The 13,135-nt window shown below is 44.8% G+C and overlaps 1 long non-coding RNA gene across 1 annotated transcript in view; it reads right to left on the bottom strand.

Annotated features, from left to right (window-relative positions):
* Positions 1-13,135, bottom strand: part of LOC128329148 (uncharacterized) — a 31,695-nt gene that overhangs the window by 4,057 nt on the left and 14,503 nt on the right. The window contains exon 2 of the long non-coding RNA XR_008309537.1: positions 11,085-11,229. This is a non-coding gene — a long non-coding RNA (uncharacterized LOC128329148). The remainder of the gene's footprint in view (positions 1-11,084; positions 11,230-13,135) is intronic.

Here is a 13,135-nt window from a genome sequence, read left to right as displayed (position 1 = left end):
CTCCTAGCAGTGTGGGTAAACAGAGGCCGATTCATTGTCCTGGTCTCCAGAGATCTCACAATGCACTGCATGACATGTGTGGTGCACTGGGGGATTCCCCCAAGAGAGGGATGCTCTAGGTGCCTGTCTCTGTGTGCGTACAAGCTGGAAGCAGCCCAGCTCGCACACAAGCAAGTAGCCCAGTTGAAGGGAACACTAGCTCCCTTCATCTCGGCTAACAGCTGGGCTAAAAAGCTGGGTTAGGCAGTGCTGGCCCGCCAGGATCAGACCCAGTCCTGGCAGCTCTCATGTGCAGCCTAACCAAAGCTGGGCATCCTTAGCCTGGGTTATGCTGCGTGTGAATAGAGCCTCATAGATGGTGCCATATTAGTGTCCCCTCGCCAAAAAGGCCTGATCAACACATACATTTTCATCTTTTGAGAACTGCAGCATCAAGTGGTGACTTTTACATACAACTGAGCCATCCAGATCAACCACCACTGACAGTAGTTTCAGATCCCCTTATGTCATTGCAAACACAATGCTTTTTCTCAATAAACAGTTTATATAGAGAGCTGCTAGTCATCCGGTGTATATTAATCAAGTATGTAGAAATAAAGTGATGATGATGATGATGATAATGATGAATTCGATTTCTATACCGCCCTTCCAAAAATGGCTCAGGGCGGTTTACACAGAGAAATAATAAATAAATAAGATGGCTCCCTGTCCCCAAAGGGCTCACATTCTAAAAACAAAAAATAAGATAGACACCAGCAACAGTCACTGGAGGTACTGTGCTGGGGGTGGATAGGGCCAGTTACTCTCCCCCTGCTAAATAAAGAGAATCACCACGGTAAAAGGTGCCTCTTTGCCCAGTTAGCAGGGGCAAGGATACTCAAGGAGCAAAGTGAGATTGCTAACTGAACCAAATTACACAATATGTCCTATGATCAGGGGGCTGGAGCACCTTCCTTATGAGGCAAGACTACAGCATCTGGGGCTCTTTACCTTGGAAAAGAGGTTACAAAGAGGAGACATGATCGAGGTGTAGAAAATTATGCATGGATTGGAGAGGGTGGACAGAGATAAATTTTTCTCCCTCTCTCAGGAACCAGGGGTCACCCCATGAAACTGAAGGTTGGGAAATTTAGAACTGACAAGTCCTTAGGACTGACGGGGTGACACTTCTTCACCCAGTGCATAATTAATCTATGGAATTCTTTGCCATGGGATGTAGTGATGGCCACCAGCTTGGGTGGCTTTAAAAGGGGTTTAGACAAATTCACGGAGGACAGGTCTATCAATGGCTACTAGTCTGGTGGCTATGGGCCACCTCCAGCCTCAGAAGCACGATGCCTTTCAATACCAGTTGCAGGGGGACAACAGTATTAGAGGGGGCATGCACATACCTCTTGCCTGTGGGCTCCCCAGAGGCATCTGGTGGGCCACTGTGTAAAACAGGATGCTGGACTAGATAGGCCTTGGGTCTGATCCAGCAGGGCTGATCTTATGTTCTTATGACAACTTTAATATAGCCCAAGCTTTCATGAGCCAGAGCCCTCTTCTTCAAATACATGAAGTGGTCACCAAAGAGGGTAGCTCTATATTTCTATCATGAGAAGACTAAACTAAATGAGGCCAAAAGATCCATCAATGCCAGAGACCACTATAGGTGTGTCCTGTGCAGGTGCTCTTTATAGATGTTTACAGAATTCTAACAAATGACTACAAGCTCCAATGTGATCCACTCTCAAATAAGGGTACTAGGGATGAACAGGCATAGAAGGATGAGTAGTGCAAGCAAAACTCCAAATATGGCCTTTCTGTAGTGAGTGAGATGCTCTCCATTACTATTCAGTCCAAGTTGTACAGTGTCATATTTGCCAGTTCAGCATCTTTATGTTATAGCCTCCCTTTGAAACCTTTTGCTAGAGAAAGACAACTTTAAGTTCCACTGTAGAAACTCTGTAGAGACCAATGCGCTCAGCTGGTTTCTGACTGTTACAATTGTCAATGATTACTTTGTGACTATTTAGCTCCTTGTGTAGAACCAACCTGTTTGGCTTCTGTAAATGGCAGAATAAGGTTATACCATATGTCACATCAGGAGATGTTCAGGTGAACAAGTCCTTTCTGGAACTGTTGGTGTTATTTGGTCCCCTGCTGGTGTTGCCCAGGGAGGTATGGGGACAGAATTGGCATAAGCATTTATTGCAGGCGGGTTTTTCAGATTATAGCTCTGTTAGGTATTCCATTTTTGTTGCTGCATCAGTTTCCCTTGACTCAGAGTTACGTTTTTCAATGATACGGAACTCACTCTGCTTGCTGATTACATTGCTGCAGTATTCTGCCCAGGGACACAAGTTTGGAGTAATCTACAAATATACTTAACTAGTATCTTTCAGCCCATTAAAATAACGGGTGCTAGTAGCCTTCTCCGCGCCCCTCCCACCCGGGCCTTCTGCCTCCCGAGGTGGTTTGGGGGGGGGGGCGCACCTCCTCGGATGGAGAGATCGGGGAAGGCAGGCAGGAAGGAAGGACGGGAGGCAGCGCTTGTTAGGTAAGCTTGACAATAACGGGTGCTAGGAGGGGGCGGGGGGAGCAGCAGCAGCAGCAGCAACCACCAGCCTGAGACACACTCGCTGCTTTCTGTTTCCCACCCCCTTGTCTCCTCTGCAGGCAGGCAAAAGGGATGGGAAGAGGAAACGGCTTCCCTGATCAATTATGATTAAACCATCGTGGCAAATGCTGCCTGTGCCTCTTAAAAGAAAACAATGCTGCTTCGCCCGTGACCTTTAGAATCATGGCGAGTTGGCTGAAAGGGGTGTCACGGTCCAGCAAGGATGCTTCTGTTTTATGTTTATTTGTGTTTGATCGATGGATTGTATCCTGTTCTTCTTCCGAGGATGGGGCTGCAATCTGAAGGGACCCCACACAGTTTGAAAGAGGCACCTCCTCAGAAGGCAACCAAGGCGAGTGATCTGCCCCAGGGGTGGTCTGGAAAAGCAGCCCTGTGCCTAGTAAGCAGAGGCGGCTGGAGCCCAGGAGACGGCGCTGCTGCGGCTCCTTTCGTGGCCCCTCATTCTCCTCCTCCTTGGCATCCAGGGACCAGGAAGGGAGAAGTCTGCCTTGCACAACTTCCCTCTCTCCCTCCCTGTTGCTTCCCCGAGGAATGGGCATTGCCAGGCGACCACCAAGGGCGCCAGCAGCGGCAGATGCCCAGGACACTCCAGGGAGTGTCTCGGCTGCCAGAGTCTGCCGGCGATTCCGGGGAGGCGGCCAGGGCGAGGGTTACAGCGAAGGCAAGGCCTGGGTCTCCCTACCGCCGCCGGCCTCTACGCCGCTGCCGGCCGGGCCGATCAACATGGGTGCCTGGTGCCTGCGGCCGTATCTTTCTCGGCTGTTCTGGGCATGCGCTCTGCGCATGCCCAGAACGGCCGAGAAAGACACGGGCAGACACGGGATCACACTCAAACCTTTTATTATAGAGGATAAATAAGTGTATGGCATAATAAATGTGTTACCATGCACTTAATCATGGCTGAACAGTGCCTTGATCCTATGTTTTGCTGATCCAAGTCCAACATGCTATCGGCAACATTGCACTGGCTTTCCAGTAAAATCTCATCTTACGCACTAAGTTCATTGCCTGTTGTAGTGGATTCAACATGATGAGGTGAAAAGGTACCCTCAATAAGTAGGCCTTGGAACAAGATTGCCCAGAGAACTGAAGAGGTAATTTCTATGCTGAATCATAGGTCCCAACATGAAAATAAAATCTGCTTGGTGGATTTCCTTAAGCAAGCATTTGGGAAATGCTTCTCTCTTACAAATAAACCGAGCTAAGGTTTGAGTTTAATTGTCTTTATCTTATGATGGTATCTTTATCCAGACAGATGGTGGATTTGCCTTCTGGATTCAGCTTCCCTTGGCCACCTCTCACGTTAAAAGTTGTACCTCTCTTAATTTTTGAGAGTGGAATGTAGACTATGAGTGCTGCTCAGCTGCTTTGAACCAGCTACCTTGTTTCTGCCTCATGCCTCACTACACCCATGAACGGTGTCAATAGTACAATATCACACTCACTTCCTCTGGCATGCGTAATGAAGCACTTCTGGCAGGGGCCTTGTTTGAGGGAGGTTTATATCCCCAGGTGCTAATTCAGAATTGGGAGGCCCTTCCAAGTGGGGAGTGGAATAATTCTGCAGAAAATCAGTCTTTCAAACACATTATTATGATTATACAAGTGTGTTAACTAGCTAAATAATAGAGTACATTCCGTACACTTGGATATCTGTCTGTGGGAGAAACCCAAAGCATAGTACTCCAGTTCTATCCAGATAATGGCAGCCATTTCCTAAGTCAGTAGGTCAAAGTTCCTCCTCACTGCACTTGGTGGGAACACAATGTTCAGATGCAGAAGGAAATGGGAATACTAACACATACCCTGTTCTCGTTGGGGCCACTCATGGCATAGCTAGAAAAAAGAACCACAGCTGACAAAGGCTCACTTTTGACATCATGCCAAACTATGGTTAAGGAAGGTGATTTCCCTGTAGAGTCTGTAGAGATGTGCAGAAAGCTCCTGAGAAATTTCACTCATCTTACAGAAATCCATTTGACTTCCTTTAAAACTTCTCAGATGTTTCTGCTTGAGATGAACTCTAGCTTTCATTGTGAATTTGACTGTTTTGAAATTTCGTTGCGAGTCCTATCAAATTGAAAAACCATGGTTAGCAGTTTGCTGGCATACCAGAATCAGAAACCACTGTTTGAAGAGGGCATACAAACCAAGTTTTAGCATATCTAGATAAGGAAACCACAGTTATAACTGTGGTTCTACCTCTAGAGGCTGGAGTGCTATGTGAGTGGTCAATAAAAACAGACAAGCAGCTCTAAATCATGGTTTGTCCGACCGTTGGGAATTTTAAACCATACTGCGGATTCTAAATTATGCTTAGCACAAGCCATGCCTTGGCATGGTGGCTGAACTGATCTAGTGCTTGCAATGCTGGAGATAATCAAGTTGATTGCATATTAGGTTAGCACACCCCTGCTAACTTGGCAAAGAGGCACCTTTTAACATGGTGATTCTCTTTATTTAGCAGGGGGAGAGTAACTGGCCCTATCCACCCCCTGCACAGTACCTCCAGTGACTGCTGCTGGTGTCTATCTTATGTCTCTTTTTAGATTGTGAGCCCTTTGGGGACAGGGAGCCATTTATTTATTATTTCTCTGTGTAAACCACCCTGAGCCATTTTTGGAAGGGTGGTATAGAAACTGAATAAATAAATATTTGAGATCATAGCCAGTGCTTTCGGATGTGAGTATGTTCCAATCTGACATATGATCCCTCCAGTCTTATCATAATTATTCTTGGCTTAAGAAGCATTCACGATGGCTGAAGTCCAACACACACTGGGGTCATTCACATGACCACCTGGGCAAGTGAGGGTAAGGCTTTGCAAACCTTGCATTCCCCCCAGATGATAATTCTTTGCTTGGTGGGAGCACACTTTGTGCTCCCACACAATCTCTGCTGCTCCATGCAATACAGAGCATGGTGAATTGCTCTGAGGCTGGGACTTGTCCTGACCTCCAGGTATCCCACAGTGCACTGCATGCTGCGTGCAGTCCATTTGGGGATTCCCCCAAGGATGGGCACTCTAGGCACCCATCTCTGTGTCAGCACGAGCTACAAGCAGCTCACACTGACACACAGTTCCAGCAGCTGGGTTAAGGGTGCATTTGTGCCCTTAACCTCAGCTAAGAGCCGGGTTTCAGTGCAGGGTTTGGCCCTGAGGCACCACCAAGCTCCACGTGGATCCCGGAAATTCTCACAGGCAACCAAGCCCAGGCTTGGCTTCTCATGAGAACAGTGTCTTTATCTCATTGGTTTCAAGGGGAATTCAGTGTGCTTAACTGTGTGTCAGATTGAAGGTATTGGCTTCCAACTAGCTATGTGCTGGCCATTTGCATCCCCTGTGTGCATTCACTCATCATGCTTGGCAAGGGGAAGAGGGGACTGGACCACCAAGCAGTTGACTGGCTGTGACAGAGCTGACCAGTCCAGGCATCTTGATCTGAGCTGCATTTGGGATTTCTCTGTCAAAGACATGGGCATGTGTACAGTCTAAGTCACTAGCCCTATTCGGACCTTAAAATATACTTGTGTAAGATGTCTGTACATATATCACATCTTTTTGAGTGAATGACTGTACATGTGTTTATTTTAAAAGTGAGCTTGTATACAGGGCCCTTCAAATGCAGGGTACAGATAGGAAGAGCACTACTCTATGTGCGCTGAAAATATATTAAGTGGGCTACAATGCTGTCCAGAACTGTGCACATAGCGCTCATGTCTGCATACAAATAAAAGTCCAATAGGGGATGTGCAAGCAGAATGCCATGTCTGCCTGCACATTGGCTTCATTTCTGATTTGGATCAATCGTGTCTTCTGTGTCTGTGCTCGGAGGATAAAGAAGAAGAAAAAAACGAGAAAACTCATGTATGCTGCAGCACCACAGCTGTGAACGCAGATAAGTGCATCTTAGCTATGAGAGCCGATCGTCTTTGGAGGATTCCAAAAACATGTTAGCCATAGGTTTTTGTTTTAGTCTTTAAGTAGGGGCCACCAATAATGAGCCACTTGAGTTTTTAGACTGATTCCTTGCCCTACAGGAACCTGTGCTATCGGTGCCTGTTGCTACTTGCAGATGATACATCATGATTTGAGTGATGTATGCTTATCTGCATTGGTCCAACCCACAGGTATTGGGTTTGGTTGCCCCTCAGCTACTTGTAGTTCTCAAAACATAAGCAGTGCTCTTCTGGCTCAGACCAACACTACAGATAAGTACCACACTCTGCCTCCTCCCAAAATACCTCCAGGAATCTTACAAGCATGGCACTCTCAAGATAATCCTCTCCTGTTGTATGTATCCCAACATCTGGTTACCAGAAGTTTACTGCCTCTGAACATGGCAATCCCTTGTAGTAGTTATGTCTAATAACCATCAGCAGCTATAGCCTCGGCTTTCACATTGGTTTATGGACCAGTTCAGGCAAAACTCACCAGTGTGAATGCACATCTACCACCCCACTCACCAGTGTGAATGCACATCTCCCTCCTCACACCCCTAGCATGCCATTCCATCTTGCATAGGTACATAGTGGGGGACACAGGAATATCGGAACTGCTCCAAGGGATGAACTTTAACTATTACTTCAGAATAGTATTTAAACAGTATGATTAGGGGTGACTTGTACATTCGGCGCCACCCTCAAATGAGTATGAGGGAACACAACAGTGTGCTAAGTAGTGGGAGACTCACATGCACACACTCCTTATATGGCTAGGCATATCAGCTAGGGGTATGCACAGACCGGTTCACAGTCAAAACGGTCTGCCATGAACTGGGTGGTTTAAGCAGTTCAATCGTGAACCACTTCAAATCACTCCAAGCTGGTCCGTTGTTTCAGCTGGCCCAGCTGGTTGGTCTGATTCAATTGATTCGCAGAGCGACAGTTCCATCTGAATTTGGACCAAACCACCATATGCGGTCCATGCATATCTCCAGTATCATCTGAACTGGCCCTCTGACACTGGGTCTAGATTGGGACTGTGCCTCAAGATTGCACACTCCCTCCTCCCTCTCCTTAAATTCAATAAATAACTTTGTGTTGAGCAGAAAGTATAATTTGTAGCTACATCCAAACCAGCAAACTGTGGTTTGCACTTATGCTTCAAGCCAGAACTGCAAGGCACTGTCCAATTCTAATTCACAATTCAGGTTTGGAGAGCAAGCGCAAATTGTAATTTTGCTGGGTGGATGTAATCACAAACTCTGGTTTGCGCTAAACATGAAGTAACTATTTTTATCTGAGCACATGAGGGGAGGAGGGAATACACAAGCCTGAGGCATGTTCCTGATAAAGGAATGGGAACATTATACGCAAACCATCCCATCGTGTGGCCTGATAGAGATCAAGCATGCTAAGAATTAGTAAATTATGCCTCAGAGCACAGTCCCAAGTGTGCACTTTGGTTTGCCATCCAATGATTTATCTCCCCTTCCCTCACTTCCTGTTCCTTTGCTGCACTTTCCAACCAATAGATGTACTTGGTTGACCAACCAAATAACAAGTACAATGGCTTCATGTGAACGTACCCATTGATAGATACATGGCATTTGGTGGGTAAGTTGTCCTTATGGAATAGGCTCCCCCCGCCCCAACCCACAATGAGTTGGAGTTGCTAGGGGAACAGATGGAGAATATTTTCAATATCTCAGGAAGTGTGGAAAGCTCAAGGAAATCAATAGACGACATGTTCTTGTAACTATCAAATGGATGGTAAATAAGTGGAGTTTGGTGTTTCATGCAGGTCATGGAAATCAACAGACATGGAGGCTGTTCTCACGAGCAGCCAAAGGCAGCCAAGCCTGTTCTTGGCTGCTCATGTAAAGCAGCAGAATACAAGCAGCTGCCGCCACCGCCGCAAATCTGCCTGTGGAGCCCACAGCTTGAACGTGGTTCAGAGAGCAAGCACTCCCCTAGCCCTGTTTTTTCCTATCATCTCCTGGCTGGTGCCGGGGGATACCCACAATGTACTGTGCACTTGTGCAGTGCATTCTGGGAGTTCTGGGGGCTGGAACAATGGGTTCCAGCCACTGACCCTCCGCATTGCTGGAGGTAGTGGATGATCATCTGGATGCATGATCTGCACACCAAGCGCCTTCTGTGGATTGTCTGCGGGGAAGGGAAGGGAACGAAACCTTCCTCGCTGCCCTCCTGCCAAGCCCTTCTCACTAATCATGAGAAAGATCTCATGTTCTTGTAGCTATCAAACAGATGGTAATTAGGTGTCGTTTTGTGTTTTATGCAGATCCAACTGAATTTCAGAATCAAATTTATTACGGTCAACGACCAGACAATAGTACAGAATACATCATCATGTACAGTAGCACCAACTTATTTATAGTAAGGGGGGGGGCCGTGGGGGGACCTGAAGTGTGATCAAGTTTTTATTAGCTGCTTCCTAACACAACTTGCAATGTTACAAAACCTGGCCACTCCGTTAGTTGTTTCGGTGTTAAAGTCTGATAAAAGGAGAGAAGTGTACAAATCTAATGACCTGCCTGGATAATTTACTAAAATAAGTGTTATAAAAGCAGTAAACGGACATCATGGTCAGTTGACACAAGCAACCCTAACTGACACAGGCATAAGGGCAGATGATATGGAAAAGGTGAGTAGCTGCCATCCATGACAGCCTAGGGTAGTGCACTAAAGCGCGCTAATATAAACATTTACCTTACTTTGGGGATGGTAAGTTTATATAGGTATTTAGCCAGTTTAAATTAGGCATCGGTGCTCACCATTTCAGCCCCTGAGGGATTACAAAATAAACTGATTCAAGGGGAGGCAGCACAATATTCTACCCCAATCCTCTTGTAGCGCTATATCCCAAATGCATTGCTTTAAGGATTCCTTAGCTTTCACAGTATCCAAGGAGATCAGTATTGAGAGATGCAAGCCCAATCCAACTGGAAAAATGAAAGAAGTCAGTCAGGGGTGTGTTTTGGATAAGTGTGTTGTCTGCATTCCTTTTGCGACCCATGGCAAGCTGCCACCTAAATAACAGTACCATCTTTTCCATGTTAAGTCCAACACCAATGAAAAGGCCAAAAGACTGGCGGCTCATTGGGTGAAATAATATGTGTTAGTAGCAGGCTCAGCTCCACAGGAGCCCCTAAAACATATAGTAACATATGAACAAAAAAAGGAGGAAGCTGTAAACATCCACTTTCCTACATACTGCTAGGCTGGTAGGATCAGTTGCTTTTGACCCTGGGAAGGAGTTAACATGCACAGAGCATCGAATAAACTAATCCAACATAAGGCCATTCACTCACATTTTGTCCATTCCCTGTTTACACATTGGTTTGCAGTAAACACATTGATGCCTCAAATAACAAATCTCATGCAATGGCAACTCTCTTGTGCATTCATTAATTCATTTGATTACTATTCTATTTGAATTTATGGAAATCCAATCCCTGTAGCCCGAAAACAAAGAGTGTATTGTAGGTATAGATCTCTGTACCTAACACATCCCATTGTCTTCATTTCCCCATCATTTCCCAGCACTCTCTGAGCTTGTAGCTACTGTGAAGGGATATCAAACTTTGGCAAGTACACCGACATCAGCAGGAGGGATTAGGGCCATCAAAAACAAAACACACAGCAAGTTACTGCGGAAGGTTTCCTTGTTGAATATTAACTCTGACTTCAGTGATGTAGAAACCTGCAGTGGAGACGGTATAGGAGGCCAGCTAATGCATAAACACGGTGAAGACAGAACACTATGTGGCATTTGGCTGGGGCAGTAATGGATGAGCAATGTACTAGCTGGCTGAATTTTATGCAAAGGAGCTATTGACGTCATTACACAACCAGGGAACCTATTGATATTGCAGAGTTTATTGACCTCCACAGCTGCTAAAACACACCTAGTTTATTATTCTTCATGAAGTGGACATTTTAGGAACATTTATAATAGCTATCAAGTATATATTTCTCTGATTAATAAAACTCCTACAGCATCTGGCTCCACACAGGAGAAATTCCCACTCATTCCCAGAGCTTTGTTACTCTCCTCCGCCCTCCTTTTAAAAAATGATCCATTAACTTTGGGGAGAAAAATAATTCAGTATTTATTCTTGTATTTGTTTTCATTTATAGACATAGCTTTTCCACAGAAGTCAAGGTGGTATCCAAGGGGTTCCCCTGTGCTCTCTTATCCAGGCACAAGTGAAACAGTGACCTGCTTGGTTTCAGCAAGGTTGCTGCACCACGTACCTTCAGAAATGGCCCAGTTCCTTCTGTGTCACTTACATTTGTACTTCACAGTCCACTGAAAACATGGGGTGATGGTACATATGCCAATAAATAAATAAATAAATAAATCTGATGACTGATAGAACATACTAAACATGGGCCACCACACAGCACAACTAAACACATGCACAACTTCTTGCACAGTTTCTAACAGTAAAATGTCCTGTCACTTGCTCTGAATGATCCCAAATATGCTTACCTGACGAGTTCCCAATCCAGCTAGTGATAACCACAGTGAATGCTGCTTCTGGAGAATGTAGTACATGTCTCTACATTGAAAGGTAGTCATCAATATTTAAAGTCCCACAGGATTAACCTCCTGAATTCCAACAAGACAACAGCATCTGGAAATGAAGGGAAGTTCATGCTTATGTTGCGGCCATCAAATACATTTGTGATCCAGTTTGTGCTACCTTTCTCATTGTGCCAGCGGGGCAGTTGGCTTACAGGGATTGCTTCTCTTCCTGGCAGGTTATGGTTATGATACTATAACCAATTAGCCACTCAGGAGGATCCTATGTGCCTGGTCTGGCTATCTCAGGAATATGAAGTAAAGCTCTCTTTGAACTCACAGTAGAAGGGGCTCCATGATCACCAAGAAACATTTGACCTCAAATGTTTTCCCCTCATCACATGAAGTCTAAACCAAACAAGCATCTAGAAGTAATTTTCAGGGATGTCAACAAAGTTCTACAGATGACATGAGGAAAATTACTCAAAATAGTCCCATTGAAATTAAAATGACAAGCTAGGTATTATTAAGGGTTGCCATCTCCCCCGGATTTGCAGATAGTGCTCAGATTTTAAAGAAGTCACCTGGATTGCTTAGCCTGCCCAGATTCCCAGCTTGCTTTCTTTTCTTTTCTTAAAGTTAAGCTCTAGCCCTGGTAGAAATGGAGTTATGGAGCAAAACATATGGTAACTATTCTGCTGAGACCCTGGACTTGGAGAAAAGCAGCTGAAGCACAGGAGCCTGGCTGGGAGAGGTTCACAATAAGTATTCCCCTTGAGGAATATTGCCTTTTTTTATTGTCAGCAGGAGATCTCTGAAGAACAGTTGAGAACATAGCTTGATTTTGATATAAATCACTGCCTACCTATGTGTTGTATTGTTTAAGGTTTTTGGCTTTATAGTAAGGATGTGCACAAATCGCTTTTTAATTTGATTTGTGCCCAAAACAAATCACCCCTGATTTGTTTTATATCCAAATCTACCCCCTCCAAGTCACCCCAGATTCGATTTGTATTTGCTTTGATTTGATTCAGATTTGGACAACTTAACAAGGTCTTAGGGGCACCAAATTTGGGTGGTGGGTAAGACCCCATGGGTGCCACCTACCATCCAAATTTCAAGGCAGTGGGACACTTGGTAGATTTTTAATTATTTTTTTAGTTTTTACTGATTTTTAACATCTCTGCCATAGGAAACAATGGGGATTCGAAGTTGCCATATCCTAATCCTAACATGGATCCCCAGCTTTCATTTTTTTAAAAAAGCTAAGCTCTAGCCCTTGTAGAAGTATAGTTATGGAGCAAAATGTGCAGTCATTATCTTTGAAGTGTTTGGATTCTTTGGTGTATAATAACATTTCCTCATAATGAATCCCTATGAGGATTCATTATAAGCCTTCATTTCTTCTGTTCATTTTGACTATCACTGGACAGTGCCAACTGTCATCTGCCATGTTTCAACTACACACACACACACACAGGGGTACTCAGTTTATTTTTAAGGTATTTTTGAAGTGATTAGATTGTTTGGTGTCACCTTCATTTCTTCTGTTCATTTTGACCCCACTGCTTTGCAGGTGGAGGTGGGGAATTAGTGGCATCCCATGTTCCAACTACCCCACAAGCCACTGGCTACTCAGTTTATATTTTAGGAATGTTTGAGGTGTTTAGACTCTTTGGTGTGTAATGAATCCTCATAGGGATTCATTATGAGGAAAGGTTATTAAACACCAAAGAGCCTAAACACTTGAAAAAAATCCTAGAACATAAACTAAGTAGTACCCCACTGCCTTGTGGGTGGGAGAGGGGTGTAGTTGGCACATGGCAGTTGACAGTTGGCACTGTCAAGAAGACAGTCAAAATGAATAGAAAAAATGAAGGTGTGTAATGAATCCTCATAGGGATTCATTGAGGGAGTTATTATACACCAAAGAATCCAAATACTTGAAAAATAGTGACCACACATTTTGTTCCATAACTCCACTTCTACAAGGGCTAGAGTTTAGCTTTTTCTTTTTC

This window comes from Hemicordylus capensis, chromosome 6 (genome assembly GCF_027244095.1).
Source record: "Hemicordylus capensis ecotype Gifberg chromosome 6, rHemCap1.1.pri, whole genome shotgun sequence".
NCBI lineage: Eukaryota > Metazoa > Chordata > Lepidosauria > Squamata > Cordylidae > Hemicordylus > Hemicordylus capensis.
This window is presented reverse-complemented; position numbering and strand designations above follow the sequence as displayed.